Source organism: Pelobates fuscus, chromosome 5 (genome assembly GCF_036172605.1).
Source record: "Pelobates fuscus isolate aPelFus1 chromosome 5, aPelFus1.pri, whole genome shotgun sequence".
Lineage (NCBI taxonomy): Eukaryota > Metazoa > Chordata > Amphibia > Anura > Pelobatidae > Pelobates > Pelobates fuscus.
Window position 1 is genome coordinate 378,473,412 of NC_086321.1, and position 24,450 is coordinate 378,497,861.

General features: G+C 46.9%; 1 protein-coding gene across 3 annotated transcripts in view; it reads left to right on the plus strand.

Annotated features, from left to right (window-relative positions):
• CARD14 (caspase recruitment domain family member 14) overlaps positions 1 to 24,450 on the plus strand; it is a 71,601-nt gene that overhangs the window by 12,600 nt on the left and 34,551 nt on the right. Inside the window, exons 1-3 of one of the 3 annotated variants that reach the window (XM_063456286.1) lie at positions 22,285 to 22,320; positions 22,413 to 22,496; positions 22,732 to 22,849. The exons of 1 other annotated variant lie outside the window; for it this stretch is intronic. The gene's annotated coding sequence lies outside the window, so the exon portion shown is untranslated. Of the gene's footprint in view, positions 1 to 22,284; positions 22,321 to 22,412; positions 22,497 to 22,731; positions 22,850 to 23,883; positions 23,902 to 24,450 lie in introns of those variants that run through there. One more of the 3 variants, XM_063456287.1, reaches the window with a different exon arrangement.

The following is a 24,450-nucleotide window of genomic DNA, read 5'->3' on the forward strand; positions in this document are numbered from 1 at the left end:
CTGTTATACGCTCTGACACATTACTGGGAGTATTATTGCTGTGGAGCTCTGTTATACACTCAGACACATTACTGAGAGTATTATTGCTGTGGAGCTTTGTTATACACTCAGACACATTACTGGGAGTATTATTGCTGTGGAGCTCTGTTATACACTCAGACACATTACTGGGAGTATTATTGCTGTGGAGCTCTGTTATACACTCAGAGACATTACTGGGAATATTATTGCTGTGGAGCTCTGTTACACACTCAGACACATTACTGGGAGTATTATTGCTGTGGAGCTCTGTTATACACTCAGACACATTACTGGGGGTATTATTGCTGTGGAGCTCTGTTATACGCTCAGACACATTACTGGGAGTATTATTGCTGTGGAGCTCTGTTATACGCTCAGACACATTACTGGGAGTATTATTGCTGTGGAGCTCTGTTATACGCTCAGACACATTACTGGGAGTATTATTGCTGTGGAGCTCTGTTATACACTCAGACACATTACTGGGAGTATTATTGCTGTGGAGCTCTGTTATACACTCAGACACATTACTGGGAGTATTATTGCTGTGGAGCTCTGTTATACACTCAGACACATTACTGGGAGTATTATTGCTGTGGAGCTCTGTTATACACTTAGACACATTACTGGGAGTATTATTGCTGTGGAGCTCTGTCATACACTCAGACACATTACTGGGAATATTATTGCTGTGGAGTTCTGTTATACACTCAGACACATTACTGGGAGTATTATTACTGTGGGGCTCTGTTATACACTCAGACAGATTACTGGGAGTATTATTGCTGTGGAGCTCTGTTATACACTCAGACATTACTGGGAGTATTATAACTGTGGAGCTCTGTTATACACTCAGACACGTTACTGGGAGTATTATTGCTGTGGAGCTCTGTTATACACTCAGACACATTACTGGGAGTATTATTGCTGTGGAGCTCTGTTATACACTCAGACACATTACTGGGAGTATTATCGCTGTGGAGCTCTGTTATACACTCATACACATTACTGGGAGTATTATTGCTGTGGAGCTCTGTTATACACTCAGACACATTACTGGGAGTATTATTGCTGTGGAGCTCTTTTATACACTCAGACACATTACTGGGAGTATTATTGCTGTGGAGCTCTGTTATACACTCAGACACATTACTGGGAGTATTATTGCTGTGGAGCTCTGTTATACACTCAGTCACATTACTGGGAGTATTATTGCTGTGGAGCTCTGTTATACACTCAGACACATTACTGGGAGTATTATTGCCGTGGAGCTCTGTTATACACTCAGACACATTACTGGGAGTATTATTGCTGTGGAGCTCTGTTATACACTCAGACACATTACTGGGAATATTATTGCTGTGGGGCTCTGTTATACACTCAGACACATTACTGGGAGTATTATTACTGTGGGGCTCTTTTATACACTCAGGCACATTACTGGGAGTATTATTGCTGTGGAGTTCTGTTATACACTCAGACACATTACTGGGAGTATTATTACTGTGGGGCTCTGTTATACACTCAGACACATTACTGGGAGTATTATTGCTGTGGAGCTCTGTTATACACTCAGACATTACTGGGAGTATTATTGCTGTAGAGCTCCGTTATACACTCAGACACATTACTGGGAGTATTATTGCTGTGGAGCTCTGTTATACACTCAGACACATTACTGGGAGTATTATTGCTGTGGAGCTCTGTTATGCACTCAGACACATTACTGGGAGTATTATCGCTGTGGAGCTCTGTTATACACTCAGACACATTACTGGGAGTATTATTGCTGTGGAGCTCTGTTATACACTCAGACACATTACTGGGAGTATTATTGCTGTGGAGCTCTGTTATACACTCAGACACATTACTGGGAGTATTATTGCTGTGGAGCTCTGTTATACACTCAGTCACATTACTGGGAGTATTATTGCTGTGGAGCTCTGTTATATGCTCAGACACATTACTGGGAGTATTATTGCCGTGGAGCTCTGTTATACACTCAGACACATTACTGGGAGTGTTATTGCTTTGGAGCTCTGTTATACAGTCAGACACATTACTGGGAGTATTATTGCTGTGGAGCTCTGTTATACACTCAGACACATTACTGGGAGTATTATTACTGTGGACCTCTCTTATACACTCAGACACATTACTGGGAGTATTATTGCTGTGGAGCTCTGTTATACACTCAGACACATTACTGGGAGTATTATTACTGTGGACCTCTCTTATACACTCAGACACATTACTGGGAGTATTATTACTGTGGGGCTCTGTTATACACTCAGACACATTACTGGGAGCATTATTGCTGTGGAGCTCCGTTATACACTCAGACACATTACTGGGAGTATTATTACTGTGGACCTCTCTTATACACTCAGACACATTACTGGGAGTATTATTACTGTGGGGCTCTGTTTTACACTCAGACACATTACTGGGAGCATTATTGCTGTGGAGCTCCGTTATACACTCAGACACATTACTGGGAGTATTATTGCTGTGGAGCTCTCTTATACACTCAGACACATTACTGGGAGTATTATTACTGTGGAGCTCTGTTATACACTCAGTCACATTACTGGGAGTATTATTGCTGTGGAGCTCTGTTATACACTCAGACACATTACTGGGAGTATTATTGCAGTGGAGTTCTGTTATACACTCAGACACATTACTGGGAGTATTATTGCTGTTGAGCTCTGTTATACACTCAGACACATTACTGGGAGTATTATTGCTGTGGGGCTCTGTTATACACTCAGACACATTACTGGGAGTATTATTGCTGTGGAGCTCTGTTATACACTCAGACACATTACTGGGAGTATTATTGCTGTGGAGCTCTGTTATACACTCAGACACATTACTGGGAGTATTATTACTGTGGAGCTCTGTTATACACTCAGACACATTACTGGGAGTATTATTGCTGTGGAGCTCTGTTATACACTCAGACACATTACTGGGAGTATTATTGCTGTGAGCTCTGTTATACACTCAGACACATTACTGGGAGTATTATTACTGTGGAGCTCTGTTATACACTCAGACACATTACTGGGAGTATTATTGCTGTGGAGCTCTGTTATACACTCAGACACATTACTGGGAGTATTATTACTGTGGAGCTCTGTTATACACTCAGACACATTACTGGGAGTATTATTGCTGTGAGCTCTGTTATACACTCAGACACATTACTGGGAGTATTATTGCCGTGGAGCTCTGTTATACACTCAGACACATTACTGGGAGTATTATTGCTGTGGAGCTCTGTTATACACTCAGACACATTACTGGGAGTATTATTGCTGTGGAGCTCTTTTATACACTCAGACACATTACTGGGAGTATTATTGCTGTGGAGCTCTGTTATACACTCAGACACATTACTGGGAGTATTATTGCTGTGGAGCTCTGTTATACACTCAGACACATTACTGGGAGTATTATTGTTGTGGAGCTCTGTTATACACTCAGACACATTACTGGGAGTATTATTGCTGTGGAGCTCTGTTATACACTCAGACACATTACTGGGAGTATTATTGCCGTGGAGCTCTGTTATACACTCAGACACATTACTGGGAGTATTATTGCTGTGAGCTCTGTTATACACTCAGACACATTACTGGGAGTATTATTGCTGTGGAGCTCTGTTATACACTCAGACACATTACTGGGAGTATTATTGCCGTGGAGCTCTGTTATACACTCAGACACATTACTGGGAGTATTATTGCCGTGGAGCTCTGTTATACACTCAGACACACCAACAATATGGAGCTCCTAGAAATGAGGGACATTAGGATAGAAATGAGGGACAGAGTTTGGGTCCAATATAGTGACTGTCTCTCCTACATAGGGACACTTGGTATGTGTGAATACAATGTGAATGTTACGGTTGTTGCATAAATATCACACACATTGGTTTGGTGGAATTTAAAGGGGAGCCAATAACAGCTTTTTAAAAACAAGTATTTCTTTATTTGCTATTCAACCCTTTATTCCAGCACTGGGAGAGTCTCCTCACTGCAATCTGATGACTTTTGTCACATCGGATGCTTCTCTTTAAACCAGCTCTGTGCTGCAGTCTTTCTCCGTGCGGAGCTCTGTGCTGCAGTCTTTCTCCGTGCGGAGCTCTGTGCTGCAGTCTCTCTCCGTGCGGAGCTCTGTGCTGCAGTCTTTCTCCGTGCGGAGCTCTGTGCATAGTCTTTCTACGTGCTGAGCTCTGTGCTGCAGTCTTTCTCTGTGCGGAGCTCTGTGCTGCAGTCTCTCTCCGTGCGGAGCTCTGTGCTGCAGTCTTTCTCCGTGCGGAGCTCTGTGCTGCAGTCTTTCTACGTGCTGAGCTCTGTGCTGCAGTCTTTCTCTGTGCAGAGCTCTGTGCTGCAGTCTTTCTCCGTGCGGAGCTCTGTGCTGCAGTCTCTCTCCGTGCGGAGCTCTGTGCTGCAGTCTTTCTCCGTGCGGAGCTCTGTGCTGCAGTCTTTCTCCGTGCGGAGCTCTGTGCTGCAGTCTCTCTCCGTGCGGAGCTCTGTGCTGCAGTCTTTCTCCGTGTGGAGCTCTGTGCATAGTCTTTCTACGTGCTGAGCTCTGTGCTGCAGTCTTTCTCTGTGCGGAGCTCTGTGCTGCAGTCTCTCTCCGTGCGGAGCTCTGTGCTGCAGTCTTTCTCCGTGCGGAGCTCTGTGCTGCAGTCTTTCTACGTGCTGAGCTCTGTGCTGCAGTCTTTCTCTGTGCAGAGCTCTGTGCTGCAGTCTCTCTCCGTGCGGAGCTCTGTGCTGCAGTCTCTCTCCGTGCGGAGCTCTGTGCTGCAGTCTTTCTCCGTGCGGAGCTCTGTGCTGCAGTCTTTCTCCGTGCGGAGCTCTGTGCTGCAGTCTTTCTCCGTGCGGAGCTCTGTGCTGCAGTCTTTCTCCGTGCGGAGCTCTGTGCTGCAGTCTTTCTCCGTGCGGAGCTCTGTGCTGCAGTCTTTCTCCGTGCGGAGCTCTGTGCTGCAGTCTTTCTCTATGCGGAGCTCTGTGCTGCAGTCTTTCTCTATGCGGAGCTCTGTGCTGTAGTCTTTCTCCGTGCGGAGCTCTGTGCTGCAGTCTTTCTCCGTGCGGAGCTCTGTGCTGCAGTCTTTCTCCGTGCGGAGCTCTGTGCTGCAGTCTTTCTCTATGCGGAGCTCTGTGCTGCAGTCTTTCTCCATGCGGAGCTCTGTGCTACAGTCTTTCTCCATGCGGAGCTCTGTGCTGCAGTCTTTCTTGTTGTGGAGCTCTGTGCTGCAGTCTTTAATTCATTTAGTTTTTCCCGCCCACTATCCTATCACCTATTTGCATATTGTCATCCATGATGCAGTTATAGGGAAACTATAGTCCAAACATGTATTCCCAGCACTTTAGTACCCTATACTACAGCGCCCCCCTCGCTCGCAGCCCCCCTCATGTCATTTACCTAAATCCAGCACTGATGTCCCTCAGCGCTGGGTCAAGATCTGTCTTCACTGCTCCGTTGATGTCGGCCTGCGTGGACGACCTAATACGTATGTGCGGTGAGCGACGTGCTCGTATTAGAAACACCCCATAGGAAAGCATTGTATCAAGCAAAGAGTGAGGATGTCCAGTGTCTGTTAGGTGACCCGGAATTATTGCAATAACTGCAATAATTACAATTGCAGGGTTAGGGGGGCACGGTATCCAGACCACTTCATTGAGTCTTTGTATTGATGTGCAAATAGGATACTGATAGTCACAGCCGGTATATTTATTCATCTCCCCCATACCTGCAGAAATGTAAAGGTTAACATTTTAAATATCACTGCTTCTATAAAGGTCTCATCAACTTATCTGACAGAAGGTGGTGATCGTGAAGGAGAGGAATAGACATTTCTTCTGTATGAGTCAACAATTAATACACATCCCTGGAACACTAAGCTAACCCTACGCCCTGACATTTAGCCCTGCGAGAGCACAGGATGGGAGCCATTGCACAGATACTCTACACATTGTTTGACCAGAAACACAGATCCTTCTAATCTCTGTAGGGTTATTTAAAGCCATGCACAGCACTGTGCTCTCTGTGTGTGTTGCAGACTATAGATTCCGTAACTGGCTACAGGAGTGTGGATGTCGCTCGCCCACTGTGGCAGCACCTGCACTATCTCAGCTCTGGGTGCTTGTATCACCCATTGTGCTTGCATCCTTCCGCATCCCGTAGTCCGGTATAAACCTGCAAAGCATTCCGTATCTGCGCGATCCCCTCACCATTTGGCGTCTATCCTGTGGGTGCAGCAGCTTCTGTGCACGAGTCCATTAAGAAGATTTAGCTGACTGTTCCCACTTTCACCTATTTTTTACGTGAAATGATTGCGTTTGCGAATAGATATTGTGCTGTTTCATTGATATAGTGGCACGCATTACACCTTAGCCAGCGCGTTTCACCCTTACATCTGCATTGTCTCTTCTTTCTGATATCTCAGTTTATTTTATTTATTATTATTTTTATTTTTATTTAAAGGTTGCTAGGTTTTAAGAGCAAGAAAAGAAAAACAAAATCGCTTGGACAGAGTCATAACCAGAAGTAAAACCTATGATTTATATCTATACTAGTAGGTGTGTGCATTGCAAATAGCAAACATTGTCAGTCATAGCGATCTAAGTACAGACTGGGCCACGTGAGAAAATTAAGGTTGGGTTTGTCTTCTTTGCAGTTTTAAAACGCATCTTTTCCCGTCAATAACAAGTGTAGGTCATTAACTACATTCCATTTATGAACGTAGTGTTCCCAGGGATTCCGACAACCTATTGCTCCAGATAGAATCAGCGGTGTATCTAGGAGCCAAAGACGAAATTGTCTTCCCCTTTGTATACCTACAGCCGATAAATCTTTTTTGCATCTTTTTACCCTCTGACCCGATTGCGTGTCTCGGCACCCCCGTCTTTCTTCTTGTGCCACGCCACAGCCCACATCTGCTCTGATTGAATTGGACAGAGCGTGGTGTTAGGGTGCTAAACGAGGCAAGATGTGAAGCTAGGTTTTGTGCCGAACTCCAACACTGCACAGCCCCCCTGGGTGTAACACCAGCCCAGATACCGCTTTACTATGCTGCAATCTATTTACAATGTGGAGAGGGGTAGCATGCAGCAGTCCCTCCTTAATTTGTTACTGTACAGAGCATGCTGAATTCAGAGCTATTTATTATTTTAATATATATATATTGCCTAATTCTCCATTGCAAGTATTTTAGCTTATAATTTACAATTCTCCAGTCAATTATCCAAGAATCCCAGCTAAGTGGATGTACCCCGTCCCTATGTGGGCTGGTACTTTGCTGACCTAGATATGCACATATTTCAAAACAAAGGACTCACAAAACACAAACACAATCCATTCTACATTCCTTTTAACCTCTCGTTAATTGCCGGAGGCGTTGTGTTTAATTAGTAAGCAACTTTCACCAACCAACCTTGAAATGTTGGCAGCCGCCATGTTTAAATATCATGTTATGTTTGAAATTAATTCTTAGTACATTGCCACAAAAACCTCAAGTTTCAAAACATTGTTTGCTGCAAATTCACAAACACAGAAACGCACGCATATCATCCCACTACGATAATTCCTAAAACCAGCTTCAGTAGGTACTGGAAGCAGGGTAGGTGGAGGCAGATGCCCAGTGGGACCCAGGTAGGTTGTCAAACTGTACTTAAACGGTTTGACTACTCCAGGAGAGGGCCAGGTCACTCCTGGCACCATAACAGTAGGCAGCAATATTTACAATGCTTTGAGTGTTCTTTTAACTTTTAAATTCCATATTCCTTCAATGTCACAAATATGGTGGGTTTGATTAAATTGCACGCCCCTCTGTCAGTGAGCTGCTGTGTTCCCTGGGTATTCTACAGACAGCAGTTACACTGTAATGTCCGTATCCCTTTAGTGTAAGTGATGTTGGGGGGGAGGGGGGTTGGTAATTTGCCCCCTCCAGTGTGAGCTGAGTATTCTACAGACAGCAGTTACATTGTAATGTCCGTATCCCTTTAGTGTAAAAGATATTGGGGTGTTTGGTTAATTGTCCCCTCCAGTGTGAGCTGCTGTGTTCCCTGAGTATTCTACAGACAGCAGTTACATTGTAATGTCCGTATCCCTTTAGTGTAAAAGATATTGGGGGTTTGGTTAATTGCCCCCTCCAGTGTGAGCTGAGTATTCTACAGACAGCAGTTACATTGTAATGTCCGTATCCCTTTAGTGTAAAAGATATTGGGGGGTTTGGTTAATTGCCCCCTCCAGTGTGAGCTGCTGTGTTCCCTGAGTATTCTACAGACAGCAGTTACATTGTAATGTCCGTATCCCTTTAGTGTAAAAGATATTGGGGGGTTTGGTTAATTGCCCCCTCCAGTGTGAGCTGCTGTGTTCCCTGAGTATTCTACATGACATTATTGCACAGTCGTTATTCGGCATGTGCCAACCATACCTTAATAACACACAGACACCAAGTTTTCTGTTGGAGTATAACGTCCACAGCTTTATTAATTAATATGAATATATATATAATTAACAATTTAGGGTCATTGTCAACAGTACTCCTTTCGTTACGCTCTTTCCTGTATCATACCCCCGACAATGACCCTACCAAAATAAACATTAACATAACCAATAATATTTACATGTAACTCAACGGCCTACCAAGAGGCCCCACCTCCATTTGTCCAACTGCAGGGGTGTACCCAGACACCCCTACACCCCTTGGTTCGTAGCCACCGATGGGCTCGAACCTACCTCCAAACTTTTAACTTCCGGCCTACTTTCGCCTAGACCTTGGCCTACCAATTTCTTAACCCACCAAACTTCCAGTTTAACCAAGACCTTTTCCCGCCGCTGTGACCAAACGGGAACAACTTCCAAAACATAGGGTGGGTGGGAGGGACAATTTACAGGTAAGAAAGGCTCAAATTAGAATGGACTTACCCTAAAATGGCCGCTATTTAACATCCCTTCTAAACCACGCCCCCTAGCACAAACCTTAGGACAACCCCTTGACCTAAACTTCACCTGCCTACTCCTGGCTCTGTCAAGGCCCACTTCTCCCTGCGTTGCTCCGTGGTTTCATGACATTATTGCACAGTCGTTATTCGGCATGTGCCAACCATACCTTAATAACACACAGACACCAAGTTTTCTGTTGGAGTATAACGTCCACAGCTTTATTAATTAATATGAATATATATATAATTAACAATTTAGGGTCATTGTCAACAGTACTCCTTTCGTTACGCTCTTTCCTGTATCATACCCCCGACAATGACCCTACCAAAATAAACATTAACATAACCAATAATATTTACATGTAACTCAACGGCCTACCAAGAGACCCCACCTCCATTTGTCCAACTGCAGGGGTGTACCCAGACACCCCTACACCCCTTGGTTCGTAGCCACCGATGGGCTCGAACCTACCTCCAAACTTTTAACTTCCGGCCTACTTTCGCCTAGACCTTGGCCTACCAATTTCTTAACCCACCAAACTTCCAGTTTAACCAAGACCTTTTCCGCCACAGCACTTGCCTTGACCCCTTAAGGACATGTGCGACCCCCACCACACAGAAACAGGGCTTGTGCTATCCCATCTTGCAAACCTAGATTAAAAAGGTCATAGCCTACATCTGACAAATGCACTCCGTCTGCCCGAAAATAACCAGGTAACCGTTCTTCCAATTCCCGATGCCGTACCACCACTCCTCCTAGCCTACGAATGAACGTCGACATGGTCTTGTTCACCTTACCACGGCATCGAGAAACAGCCTTCACATCCCTGGCGTATCTCCAGCATAAACGAGGTACCATCTCCGACCATACCACTTTCACGCCAGGGATAAGCCCCCTCAATTTATCCACATCCCGCTTCATCCATTGAACCAGATCACGCTGGGGAATCAAGCCTAAATCGTTCCCACCCCCGTGAACTACCACCACATCCGGTAAGGCCCCTTCTGCTACCTTACGAAACAGTGCCGTACACATGTGCTGCCAATCAAACCCCCGATAACCAAACCAGAATAGTGCCACCCGGTCCACAGGAAAGCCCAGCTGCGTTCCGTCTCTTCTAACTGCGGCCCTCCTCCGTGCCCAGTGAATATACGAATGGCCGATTATCCACACCGTCCAACCTAAAAGGAAACATAACAGTGATGAAGCAGCACATACCCCCCAAAACACATCCACTTTCAACCCCCAACTCAAACCAGCCTATCTGGCCGTACATAAGAGCGAAAACGAAGCGATTCCCATCTCCCAATCCTTTTTATCCGCTCATCCCCTAAGCCCAAGCGAGCCGCTTCGGTTGCTGCACCAATGCGGAATGAATGTGTACCAAACTGCATGGGCTCCAGACCCAATCTCTGTAATCCCAAACGGAAAACCCGCACAAATTGGAACCGAGACAACGCCGTACCGTCGGCATGAATGAAGAAACATCCTCTCCTTACTGGGCGGAGTACTAAAAACCCACGCCCGCTTGCCACCGGACACAACCCTGACCCCGGCAATTCAAATAACGTTACCGTGAAACCTTTCCCGAAGACATCCGTCTTCGATCGAACCAGCCGGATCATCACCCTGTCCCCACCAACCGTCACATCCTCCAGCCTAAGTCCGCCAACCCCTTTCTTGTTGGCACTAAGCAACTCACCAATCCGGAATGCCCCAAAAAAGGCCCACGAAAAAGCCACCGTAAACAACGTCACCTCGAACCCGGAAAAACAGATCTCCGGCAGTATGCCCAACAACCCTTGCAACACTGCAAACGAGACTGGTCGTCTCGTATCTTTCGTCTTTTTACCTTTCTTAAAACCCCGAACTGCCTGCCTCACTATAAAATGTTTCGTGACATCCGCCCATCCATTAAATTTAAACATAAACGCCAAAGCCGACAAGTGCCTATCCACCATTGACGGCGACGCCTGCTTAGCGAACAACCTGCACAGTATCCATAACAGTACATCCAGCCGAGCATCCTCAGAGCTCCCTGCCCCAACCTCCTGCATAGTATCCTCCCAAACCTGCCAAACCTTAACATAGGAAAACCATGTCCCAGGCGCCAGAGACTTCTTTACGTATTCCCCAAGCAGGACGTCCCGAGCTCCCACATCTCCGCAGGACAGGCCAGGCCGTCCTCCTCCGCCTCCGGTGCCGCCTCCCGAAAGCGCTCCCACTGCAAGCGAGACAGCGCGTCAGCAACAACATTGTCGAGTCCCGGAATATGCCGAGCACGAAACACAATATTACACGACATGCACAAGAGGACCAATTGCCGCAACAGCTGTACCACTGGCCAGGAGGAAGCAGATAAACCATTAATAGCCTGAACCACCGCCATGTTATCCGAATTGAACACTACCCTTTTATTGGCTAACTCCGCCCCCCATAACGACACCGCCACCACAACTGGGAAAAATTCCAAAAAGGCTAAGTTCCTAATTAAAGGGCTCGCCTTCCATGCCTCCGGCCACTCCTCCGCGCACCATTTTCCAGCCAGGTACGCCCCGAACCCGACGCTACCCGATGCGTCCGTAAATAAACCCACATCCGCGGAGGATCCCACCGGATCCCGAAAAAACACTCTCCCATTAAACTCACTCAGAAACCTAGCCCAAACCCTTAAATCCTCCTTCATGTCCACCGAAACTCTGACATAATGCGACGGCTTTTTAACACCACTCGTCGCCCGTGCCAACCGCCTGCAGAACACCCTCCCCATCGGAATGACCCGACACGCAAAGTTCAAACTACCTATCAACGATTGAAGCTCACGCAAGGTCACCTTCCTTGCCTTCTCAACCGTGACCACCAGCCGCTGAAGGGCGTGTAGCTTGTCCCTTGGCAACCTACACTCTCTCCTCACCGAGTCGATCTCCAACCCCAGAAAGCTTAGGCACGTGGTGGGCCCCACCGTCTTGTCCTCAGCCAACGGCACCCCAAATGTTTGCGCCACCCACTGAAAGGTCTGTAACACCTGACTACAGCGTTCCGTGTGAGGCGGGCCAACGCACAGAAAATCGTCGAGGTAGTGCACTATTGCACCCCCAGCCGATTCCCGCCGCACGACCCACTCCAAAAAGGTGCTAAACCTTTCGAAGTAAGCGCACGATATGGCGCAACCCATAGGCAAACACAAATCCACAAAATACCCCCCCTTGAAATAGCACCCCAATAAGTGATGACAATCCGGGTGTATGGGAAGCAGCCGAAAAGCTGCCTCCACATCCAACTTCGCCATCAGTGCCCCCTGACCTGCTTTCCTAACCAACTCAACAGCCCTGTCGAATGACGTGTAGGAAACAGAACACAGGGCCTCATCGATATCATCATTAACCGAAGCCCCGTGTGGGTACGATAAATGATGTATCAAACGGAATTTACCCACCTCCTTCTTGGGGACTACCCCGAGTGGAGACACTCGCAAACCAACCAACGGCGGGGAAGGGAATGGCCCCGCCATTCTCCCCAATTGCACTTCCTTACATAACTTATCTCGAGCTACCCCTGGATGTTCCCCCACAGACCGCAAGTTTTTACACAACGTTCCCGAAGCCCTATCCTGAAACGGAATCCTGAAACCTTCTGTAAAACCGAGCAGCAAAAACCTCGCCACCTCCTGGTTATCGTACATTCTTAACCAAGGCAGCATCGCGCCTACCTTCACCGGTGACGCCCCCCGCTGCAGACGCAGCAGCGGATGCACCGGCGACTCCCCCTCCAACGCTCGGCTTACCCTTCCTAAAGCACCTGGAAACTCCATGATTGCCCCCGCAACCGGAGCACTCATGTTTGAATCTGCAGGACGCTCCCCACTTGCACTGGCTCTCATTGTAGAGCCAGCAAAACCCCTTCTTCTGTCCCGCCGACGCGGTACCCGAGCCCGCGCCGGCTGCTCCGAGAAAGGGGGCACTCTTCTGTGCCATCATCAGCCTCATCCACAAAGGCAGGTCCATCTGGTCCCACCGCATGGACGGATTAGCCGCTAAGCGTTGACGAAATTGTTCGTCATACTTCCACCACGCCAAACCCCCGTAGGTTCGATACGCGTCCCCAATCCCGTCTAAATAACAAAACAGCTGCGAACAGCGATCAGGGTATTTCTCCCCGATCACGCTCGCCAAAATACAAAAGGCTCTCAACCAGTTCCCAAAGGACTTGGGTATCTTCCGATACCTCCGCCTCTTTTCCTCCTCCTCCTTTTTAGCATCCTTCTTATCCTCCTCTTTCAAATCCAAAAACTCCTCCAGAGGAAGCAGGGAAAATATTTCCACAAACTCCCCTCTCCATATCTTATCCTTAATCTCCACCTTTAAGTGGCACCCCAGCGGCCCTGCAAAAGACACATGAACATTCTGCCGCGCCGCATCCGTCACCTCCCCGCAGAGATCGACAAGATCTCCTTCCCCACCAGTCAGTCCCTGACCCGGTTTCGTGTTGGCCTCACCCCCTTTTCAGCGCTGCGGCCGCTGCGGCCTTCGACCCCGCCTCCCGACCGCCATCCGCGACCCACACCTTCTCAAACTGCGTCGGTGACCCCCCGTCCCCCGACCATGATTCTAACAATGATCGCAAACACCCCAGTAAATTCCCCGAGTGTGGTGCAGTTGGAGACTCACCGCTCGAGCCCCCGGCCGCTGCTGGCCGCGGGGGCGCCATCTTGTCCACAGCATCAGCCGACCCAGAAGGAACCAGTGGACGCCGACTCCTGCCCGCCTGTTCGTGCTTCGCTCCCGTGGGCGTCCTACACAGCGACCTGCAAGGAGAATATAGCCTGGGTGAACTGTCCGACTGCAGTCCCACCCGCCCCTCATCCCTGTGAGCAGACGTGACATCCCCACTCCCACGCTTGTAACGTCCCTCCTGCTCGCTTCTCCTCCTCCTCCGAGTAGCATAACTCCTCTCTGACGATCCTGACTCACTGTGCCTGCGCCTCCTCCACCTGTCCCTGGAAACAGACCTCCTCCCCCTGTTCCGATTCCTCACTGGGCTCCTGTCCCCTAGCCTCCGTCTGTCTTCAGATCTCCGCCTGCTGTCCCTACACTCCGCTCCTCCACGCTGACGTCCACCGTTGCTCCCACTGCTGGCGCTCCTCCTATCCCGCTGATCCAGGGAGCGACCCCTAATGGCCTCCCGCCCACTGCTGTCCTGGGTGCCACCGTCATTCCGGCCAGCCACCCGCTGTCCTGTGGCCACTGCGCTTGTCGTCGTCCCCCTCTGTACACCTGCACGCCTGTCTCCACTGCGCTCCACACTACTGCTCCTTGCTGCATTAGAGACCCCAGCTACACCACTGCTGCGTCCGTCACCCCTTCTTCCTATGCTCCTGGTCACGCTCCTCCGCTCCTGTAAATCTACAGCACCATCCCTCTTGCCCTTAGCTCCAGTCGCTGCCTGCTGCCTCATGCTGACCTGGTCCCCCTCCAAATCTTGGGAGACCGCTGCCCTGTCACTGCCAGTACCATGCACCCTCCCCTGCCCCTCAGCTCTGCCCCCAGGGGGCGACTCACCGGGACGTCTTGGGCTGCCATCGGACCCTTCCACCGAGTCCTCTATGTCCACTCCAGCACTGGCCTGTCCCCCCGCCTCCCTCCGGCAGGGGGCGCTCGACGAGGGAGGCCTCTTCCTGGCCTGCAACCTCACCGCCCCGGCGTTGCGCCCGGCTGGCGGTCCCGGCCGGCGGTTCACTCCCCGTCCTTGTTTTCCGGCTGGTGCCACGGCCTGCCTCAAACTGCTGCCCGCTGAGCTCCTCCTCCGTCGTGCAGCCGGACCCGCTCCAGGACTCAGCCGTTGAGGCGGCCTGGCTCTCCTCTCCGGCCTCCGATCCGGAATCGCATGGGGGGGAGCAGACGTGCTCGGAACCCCCAACTGCTCCTGCAGCCACGCCATACCCTTCTCCTTCACCACGGACCGCACACCCGACAAGATTTCTTCCAAAGAAGCCATGCTGCACCTGAAAAAGAAGAAAAGAAGAGCCCAGCCGACCTGCAACAATTTACAGGTAAGAAAGGCTCAAATTAGAATGGACTTACCCTAAAATGGCCGCTATTTAACATCCCTTCTAAACCACGCCCCCTAGCACAAACCTTAGGACAACCCCTTGACCTAAACTTCACCTGCCTACTCCTGGCTCTGTCAAGGCCCACTTCTCCCTGCGTTGCTCCGTGGTTTCAGACATCAGTTACATTGTAATGTCCGTATCCCTTTAGTGTAAAAGATATTGGGGGGTTTGGTTAATTGCCCCCTCCAGTGTGAGCTGCTGTGTTCCCTGAGTATTCTACAGACCAGCAGTTACATTGTAATGTCCGTATCCCTTTAGTGTAAAAGATATTGGGGGGTTTGGTTAATTGCCCCCTCCAGTGTGAGCTGCTGTGTTCCCTGAGTATTCTACAGACCAGCAGTTACATTGTAATGTCCGTATCCCTTTAGTGTAAAAGATATTGGGGGTTTGGTTAATTGCCCCCCTCCAGTGTAAGCTGCTGTGTTCCCTGAGTATTCTACAGACCAGCAGTTACATTGTAATGTCCGTATCCCTTTAGTGTAAAAGATATTGGGGGGTTTGGTTAATTGCCCCCTCCAGTGTGAGCTGCTGTGTTCCCTGAGTATTCTACAGACAGCAGTTACATTGTAATGTCCGCATCCCTTTAGTGTAAAAGATACGGGGGTTTGGTTAATTGCCCCCCTCCAGTATGAGCTGCTGAGTTCCCTGAGTATTCTACAGACAGCAGTTACATTGTAATGTCCGTATCCCTTTAGTGTAAAAGATATTGGGGGGGTTTGGTTAATTGCCCCCCTCCAGTGTAAGCTGCTGTGTTCCCTGAGTATTCTACAGACCAGCAGTTACATTGTAATGTCCGTATCCCTTTAGTGTAAAAGATATTGGGGGGTTTGGTTAATTGCCCCCTCCAGTGTGAGCTGCTGTGTTCCCTGTGTATTCTACAGACAGCAGTTACACTGTAATGTCCGTATCCCTTTAGTGTAAGTGATGTTGGGGGGGAGGGGGGGTTGGTAATTTGCCCCCTCCAGTGTGAGCTGAGTATTCTACAGACAGCAGTTACATTGTAATGTCCGTATCCCTTTAGTGTAAAAGATATTGGGGGGTTTGGTTAATTGCCCCCTCCAGTGTGAGCTGCTGTGTTCCCTGAGTATTCTATCCCACTTATCCCCAAATAATGACAGACAACGTAGTATGGATGAAACAGGCCACAGCATTTATTATAACATATGATAAAATACTGTATAACACATCCATAATTTATGTTAAACATTATCTTTTCTTAATATAAAAAAAAGTCAAACATAAATAACCATAACTTAGCAAACAGCTTAAAGGGACACTCCAGGCACCCAGACCACTTCGGCTCATTGGAGTGGTCTGGGTGCCAACTCCCACTACCCTTAACCCTGCAAGTGTAATTATTGCAGTTTTTTATAAACTGCAATAATTACCTTGCAGGGTTAAGTCCTCCCCTAGTGGCTGTCTATTAGACAGCCACTAGAGGGACTTCCTGCTTCATAGCACAGGTTTTCTGTGCTAGAGCGTCGCTGGACGTCCTCACGCTGTGTGAGGACCTCCAGCGTCGCTCTATTCCCCATAGGGAAGCATTGAAATTCATTTTCAATGCTTTCCTATGGGGTGCTTTAATGCGCATGCGCGGCATTGCCGCGCATGCGCATTAGGTCTCCTCGGCCGGCGGGCGAGATCAGTCTCGCCCACCGGCCGACGTAAGTAGAAGGAGGAGCGGCGGGGGAGGAGGAAGCAGCGACGTGGGACCTGTCGCTGCCCCTGGTAAGTCACTGAAGGGGTTTTCACCCCTTCAGCAACTGGGGATTGGGGGGTGGGAGGGAGAGGGACCCTCCAGTGCCAGGAAAACGGATCGTTTTCCTGGCACTGGAGTTTCCCTTTAACACATAGTGTCATACAGTATAACCCAACAGTCCTCGCCAATATACTGACCATGAGCCTATGCACCACGTAATCTCACCTCCCCTCTCGACCATTCATTTATTTTCCTTCCAATGTTTACCACCAGCCAACCTTTACCTCTCTCGGTGGGCACGTCAAAACAGGTAACCTAAAGTTAACCCGTTAAAGCAGGGGCGCTTTGGGAATGATGACCACATCATTCCACATATTGACATAGCCCCCCCAAAACTGAATTGGCAAGGACACACCCCCCGGCTAGCTGCGAATACATAACAATGGGGCGGGCGGGAGGGAAGCTGTTTGCTGGCCTGAATCCCAAGTGGCACTGAGGTAAGACCATCCCACCAAACTGTCACTAGTCTGATACTATCCTTACCTTTTTGTGTCATTTTACCCCACTCTCTCTAGCATGTAAGCTCATTGAGCAGGGCCCTCAACCCCTCTGTTCCTGTGTGTCCAACTTGTCTGGTTACAACTCCATGTCTGTTCGTCCACCCACTGTAAAGCGCTGCGGAATTTGATGGCGCCATATAAATAATAACATAATAATAATAATAATAACATAATCCCACCCACACATACATACACAACCAATCACACGCATCCATCCTCACACTCATACATGTGCCCTTGTCCGCTTAGCTGCACTATCTCCCCTGGGCCTTATCCCTTTAGTGTAAAATATATTGAGGGGTTTGTTTAATTGACCCCCTCCAGTGTGAGCTGCTGTGTTCCCTGAGAATTATACAGACAGCAGTTACATTGTAATGTCCGTATCCCTTTAGTGTAAAAGATATTGGGGAGTTTAGTTAATTGCCCCTTCCAGTGTGAGCTGCTGTGTTCCCTGAGTATTCTACAGACAGTGGTTACATTGTAATGTCCGTATCTCTTTAGTGTAAAAGATATTGGGTTTTTTTGGTTAATTGTCCACCTCCAGTGTGAGCTGCTGTGTTCCCTGAGTATTCCACAGACAGCAGTTACATTGTAATGTCCGTATCCCTTTAGTGTAAAATATATTGGGCGGGGGAGGGGTTTGGTTAAATGCCCCCCCCCCTCCAGTGTGATATATTGGGGGGGGAGGGGTTTGGTTAAATCCCCCCCCCCCCCTCCACTGTGAGCTGCTGTGTTCCCTGAGTATTTTACAGACAGCAGTTACATTGTAATGTCCGTATCCCTTTAGTGTAAAATATATTGGGCGGGGGAGGGGTTTGGTTAAATGCCCCCCCCCCTCCAGTGTGATATATTGGGGGGGGAGGGGTTTGGTTAAATCCCCCCCCCCCCCCTCCAGTGTGAGCTGCTGTGTTCCCTGAGTATTTTACAGACAGCAGTTACATTGTAATGTCCGTATCCCTTTAGTGTAAAATATATTGGGGGAGTTTGGTTAATTCCCCCCTCCAGTGTGAGCTGCTGTGCTCCCTGAGTATTCTACAGACAGCAGTTGCATTGTAATGTCCGTATCCCTTTAGTGTAAAAGATATTGGGGTGTTTGGTTAATTGCCCCCCTCCAGTGTAAGCTGCTGTGTTCCCTGAGTATTCTACAGACAGCAGTTACATTGTAATGTCCGTATCCCTTTAGTGTAAAAGATATTGGGGTGTTTGGTTAATTGCCCCCCTCCAGTGTGAGCTGCTGTGTTCCCTGAGTATTCTACAGACCAGCAGTTACATTGTAATGTCTGTATCTCTTTAGTGTAAAAGATGTTGGGGGGGGTTGGTTAATTGCCCCCCTCCAGTGTGAGCTGCTGTGTTCCCTGAGTATTCTACAGACCAGCAGTTACATTGTAATGTCTGTATCCCTTTAGTGTAAAAGATATTGGGGGGGTTTGGTTAATTGCCCCCCTCCAGTGTAAGCTGCTGTGTTCCCTGAGTATTCTACAGACCAGCAGTTACATTGTAATGTCCGTATCCCTTTAGTGTAAAAGATATTGGGGGGTTTGGTTAATTGCCCCCTCCAGTGTGAGCTGCTGTGTTCCCTGAGTATTCTTCAGACAGCAGTTACATTGTAATGTCCGTATCCCTTTAGTGTAAAAGATATTGGTGGGTTTGGTTAATTCCCCCCTCCAGTGTGAGCTGCTGTGTTCCCTGAGTATTCTACAGACCAGCAGTTACATTGTAATGTCTGTATCCCTTTAGTGTAAAAGATATTGGGGGGGTTTGGTTAATTGCCCCCCTCCAGTGTAAGCTGCTGTGTTCCCTGAGTATTCTACAGACCAGCAGTTACATTGTAATGTCCGTATCCCTTTAGTGTAAAAGATATTGGGGGGTTTGGTTAATTGCCCCCTCCAGTGTGAGCTGCTGTGTTCCCTGAGTATTCTACAGACAGCAGTTACATTGTAATGTCCGTATCCCTTTAGTGTAAAAGATGTTGGGGGGGGTTGGTTAATTGTCCCCTCCAGTGTGAGCTGCTGTGTTCCCTGAGTATTCTACAGACAGCAGTTACATTGTAATGTCCGTATCCCTTTAGTGTAAAAGATATTGGGGGGTTTGGTTAATTGCCCCCTCCAGTGTGAGCTGCTGGGTTCCCTGAGTATTCTACAGACAGCAGTTACATTGTAATGTCCGTATCCCTTTAGTGTAAAAGATATTGGGGGGTTTGGTTAATTGCCCCCTCCAGTGTGAGCTGCTGGGTTCCCTGAGTATTCTACAGACAGCAGTTACATTGTAATGTCTGTATCCCTTTAGTGTAAAAGATATTGGGGGGTTTGGTTAATTGCCCCCTCCAGTGTGAGCTGCTGTGTTCCCTGAGTATTCTTCAGACAGCAGTTACATTGTAATGTCCGTATCCCTTTAGTGTAAAAGATATTGGTGGGTTTGGTTAATTCCCCCTCCAGTGTGAGCTGCTGTGTTCCCTGAGTATTCTACAGACCAGCAGTTACATTGTAATGTCTGTATCCCTTTAGTGTAAAAGATATTGGGGGGGGTTTGGTTAATTGCCCCCCTCCAGTGTAAGCTGCTGTGTTCCCTGAGTATTCTACAGACCAGCAGTTACATTGTAATGTCCGTATCCCTTTAGTGTAAAAGATATTGGGGGGTTTGGTTAATTGCCCCCTCCAGTGTGAGCTGCTGTGTTCCCTGAGTATTCTACAGACAGCAGTTACATTGTAATGTCCGTATCCCTTTAGTGTAAAAGATGTTGGGGGGGGTTGGTTAGTTGTCCCCTCCAGTGTGAGCTGCTGTGTTCCCTGAGTATTCTACAGACAGCAGTTACATTGTAATGTCCGTATCCCTTTAGTGTAAAAGATATTGGGGGGTTTGGTTAATTGCCCCCTCCAGTGTGAGCTGCTGGGTTCCCTGAGTATTCTACAGACAGCAGTTACATTGTAATGTCCGTATCCCTTTAGTGTAAAAGATATTGGGGGGTTTGGTTAATTGCCCCCTCCAGTGTGAGCTGCTGGGTTCCCTGAGTATTCTACAGACAGCAGTTACATTGTAATGTCTGTATCCCTTTAGTGTAAAAGATATTGGGGGGTTTGGTTAATTGCCCCCTCCAGTGTGAGCTGCTGTGTTCCCTGAGTATTCTACAGACAGCAGTTACATTGTAATGTCCGTATCCCTTTTGTGTAAAAGATATTGGGGGGTTTGGTTAATTGCCCCCTCCAGTGTGAGCTGCTGTGTTCCCTGAGTATTCTTCAGACAGCAGTTACATTGTAATGTCCGTATCCCTTTAGTGTAAAAGATATTGGTGGGTTTGGTTAATTCCCCCTCCAGTGTGAGCTGCTGTGTTCCCTGAGTATTCTACAGACCAGCAGTTACATTGTAATGTCTGTATCCCTTTAGTGTAAAAGATATTGGGGGGGTTTGGTTAATTGCCCCCCTCCAGTGTAAGCTGCTGTGTTCCCTGAGTATTCTACAGACCAGCAGTTACATTGTAATGTCCGTATCCCTTTAGTGTAAAAGATATTGGGGGGTTTGGTTAATTGCCCCCTCCAGTGTGAGCTGCTGTGTTCCCTGAGTATTCTACAGACAGCAGTTACATTGTAATGTCCGTATCCCTTTAGTGTAAAAGATGTTGGGGGGGGTTGGTTAGTTGTCCCCTCCAGTGTGAGCTGCTGTGTTCCCTGAGTATTCTACAGACAGCAGTTACATTGTAATGTCCGTATCCCTTTAGTGTAAAAGATATTGGGGGGTTTGGTTAATTGCCCCCTCCAGTGTGAGCTGCTGGGTTCCCTGAGTATTCTACAGACAGCAGTTACATTGTAATGTCCGTATCCCTTTAGTGTAAAAGATATTGGGGGGTTTGGTTAATTGCCCCCTCCAGTGTGAGCTGCTGGGTTCCCTGAGTATTCTACAGACAGCAGTTACATTGTAATGTCTGTATCCCTTTAGTGTAAAAGATATTGGGGGGTTTGGTTAATTGCCCCCTCCAGTGTGAGCTGCTGTGTTCCCTGAGTATTCTACAGACAGCAGTTACATTGTAATGTCCGTATCCCTTTTGTGTAAAAGATATTGGGGAGTTTGGTTAATTCACCCCTCCAGTGTGATTGGCTGTGCTCCCTGAGTATTCTTCAGACAGCAGTTGGGCTGTGTAACTGTTTGGATCAGTGGCAGCAGCCTGATCCGCACTGATAAGAGGAGGCACATAGTCTCTCTCACTGATAGTATATAAAGGCTGGGATGGATACATTTTACAATAAAATGTTTTGGAACTTAGAACTTTAGAAAGTAATAGATAATATATTCTATGACGTATCAAACACTTGTCTTCTAGTTCCACCTAACTGGTAAATATAATCAATTGAATATATTATTATATGTAAATCCTGAGTGTTTTTCCACTTGTGTCTTAACACCTGCACTTTGTTATATAATGTCACTAACAGTGGGGTAATAACCCTGCCCAGGGGGTGGAATTCCATGTATGAAACAGGCTGGGAACTAATATCTAGCACATCCTGAGTGCAGAACGTTTAGCAAGGTGAGTCTTCATACCCGAAGGTTAACGACTAGGAGCTGCAGGGCCTCTGACAGACTGCTATCTGTATTTTATTCCATCAGATCAATGTTTTAACATTTTAATGGCTATAATTCAGGAGCAGGAATTCGGTGATACGGTTACCTTGTATTCACTGGAATTTCTATATATAGAATAAAGTGAATTCGCATCCTTAACCTGGGATCAATACATCCTGAACATTAACATCTACCACAATGTATCTCTTCATTTTTATATATAGAATAAAGTGAATTTGCATCCTTAACCTGGGATCAATACATCCTAAACATTAACATCTACCACAATGTATCTCTTCATTTTTATATATAGAATAAAGTGAATTCGCATCCTTAACCTGGGATCAATACATCCTAAACATTAACATCTACCACGATGTATCTCTTCACCTTACACGGGGAACAAAAGTAAAGTAAATTTAAAAAATAACTGCCAACTGTCCCAGATTTCAAAGGACAGTCCTTAATTTGGGTTTTGTGTCCGATTGTACCATTTTGAAGGTAGGTGTTACAATTCGAACCCAGACTCTGTACGGAATACTAGAGATTAAAGGGTTGAGATTTGACACTCGACGTGAGATGTCCACAGGTTAGATGCCCCCCAGCTCTGACTGTATGTATATTCTTTGATGTGCTTTTAGTTGGTAATTCATATTGGTGACATTGTAACATGTTTTAGTATCATTATTGCAGTTTGGGTTATTTATTAAAGAGTGGCATTGAGGTCCATGGAGGATCCAGGACTGGGTTGGGAACCGCTGGTCTAGAAATGTCAGATGTAGGAAATATACTGAGACAAAGTTTAATTGTTCAGCTCCAATTAGGCATTGCAGTGTCGTTGTAAAATCCCAGCCAGATGTTTAGATCAAGAGATCAGTGTGTCCTGCATGATGGCCGCTGCAGTGAATGCGAGGGGGCAGCCTGCCCTCCCCAAAAAATTACGTAAGCACTAACCAAAGTCAGGATGCAGTTGATACGAAGTATTTTTAGATTCTGAACGTAACATTTCATTCGATAAAAATATTATGGTTTGAATGTATAAATTCAATAATAGCATCCAAATACAGCTTACCCTGGGATCTCGGTTTATCATTCTTTAAAATGTGCAGTGCAGTGAATAACCGGTATATCTTCTCTTACAGTAAATAACACTTTTCTTTGCTCTATGTGAAATCTCAGCTTTTCAGACTTTGCACTCTCTCTCTGCAGTGGCCGTATCCCACGCTCTTTGTATTTCTAAGTAGCTTGGACTGATGTAATCCTTTCACATTTGGAAGACACTTTGCTAGAGTAATCACACCTAATCCTTTTGTCATCACTAAGATTCGTATTGTTTGGTTACTTAGTGAGTCAGGTGCCGTACAAAACTGAGAGGGCTTATTTACATAACTGGTGAATGCCTGTATATTCTTGCTAGAAGAATTTTTTAACTTGATTTATTTTTTACAAAGTGTAGCAGCTTTTGAGTTGACACAGTTGACTCTACATTGAATAAACTAACCAGTGCAGTCTGGTCTCAAGTCTCCTGTTAAAGGGACACTATAGTCACCAGAACAACTACAGCTTATTGAATGTGTTCTGGGGAGTCGAATCATTACCTTCAGGCTTTTTGCTGTAAACACTGTCTTTTCAGATAAAATGCAGTGTTTACATTACAGCCTAAGGATACCTCCACTGGCCACTCCTCAGATGGCTGTTAGAGATCCTTCCTGGGTCATGGCTGCCTAAAATGCATCCAAACATTCAGTGTCTCCTCCCTCTGCATGCAGACACTGAACTTTCCTCAGAGAGATTCATTGATTCAATTCATCTCTAAGAGGATGGCCAGGGCTGTGTTTGAATCATGCTGGCTCTGACCCTGATCTGCCTCTTTGTCAGTCTCAGCCAATCCTATGGGGAAGCACTGTGATTGGATCAGGCTACCACATGTCAGCAGACTGCTTGTTTTTCTGAGTCTAACAGCATGCAGATCTACAGCTTCAGGTTTGAATACAGTAAGATTTTGATATATTTATGGAGGCATAAGGGGCCCAGGGGGGCTTGATGGTGGTTTTAACACTATAGGGTCAGGAATACTCTTTAGTGATCCTTTAATTCTTGGTTTTAGACATTATGAAAGCTGATTTCTGTTTGACACATACTCAGATCACACTCACTCATCCCTACCTGTCTGTATTTTTGTCTCATATTCTTGGTTTTCATTTTGTCTTATGAGTGTATTTTAAATTGGTGAATGAAATTCTACCTCGGTATTGATACGTTTATAATGTTCTGAAGCCACAGCTGACAATAGAATTCTGATAAACAGTGCCTGTCATTAATGCATTCCTAGTCTGGGAAACTGCTCTCTCAAAATTACCAGCATATTCTTTACAAATACAGCTATGGAGGTGTTTGACCATTTTTATTAATTTTTATTAATAAAATTAAAATTTAATTAATTTCAGTGACTCACTTACTGTATACTCGAAAACCAATGCCCAATGTTAATTAGTTTTGTATTAATATTTGTAGAAACTAACTTTTAAAACAAAGGAAAACGT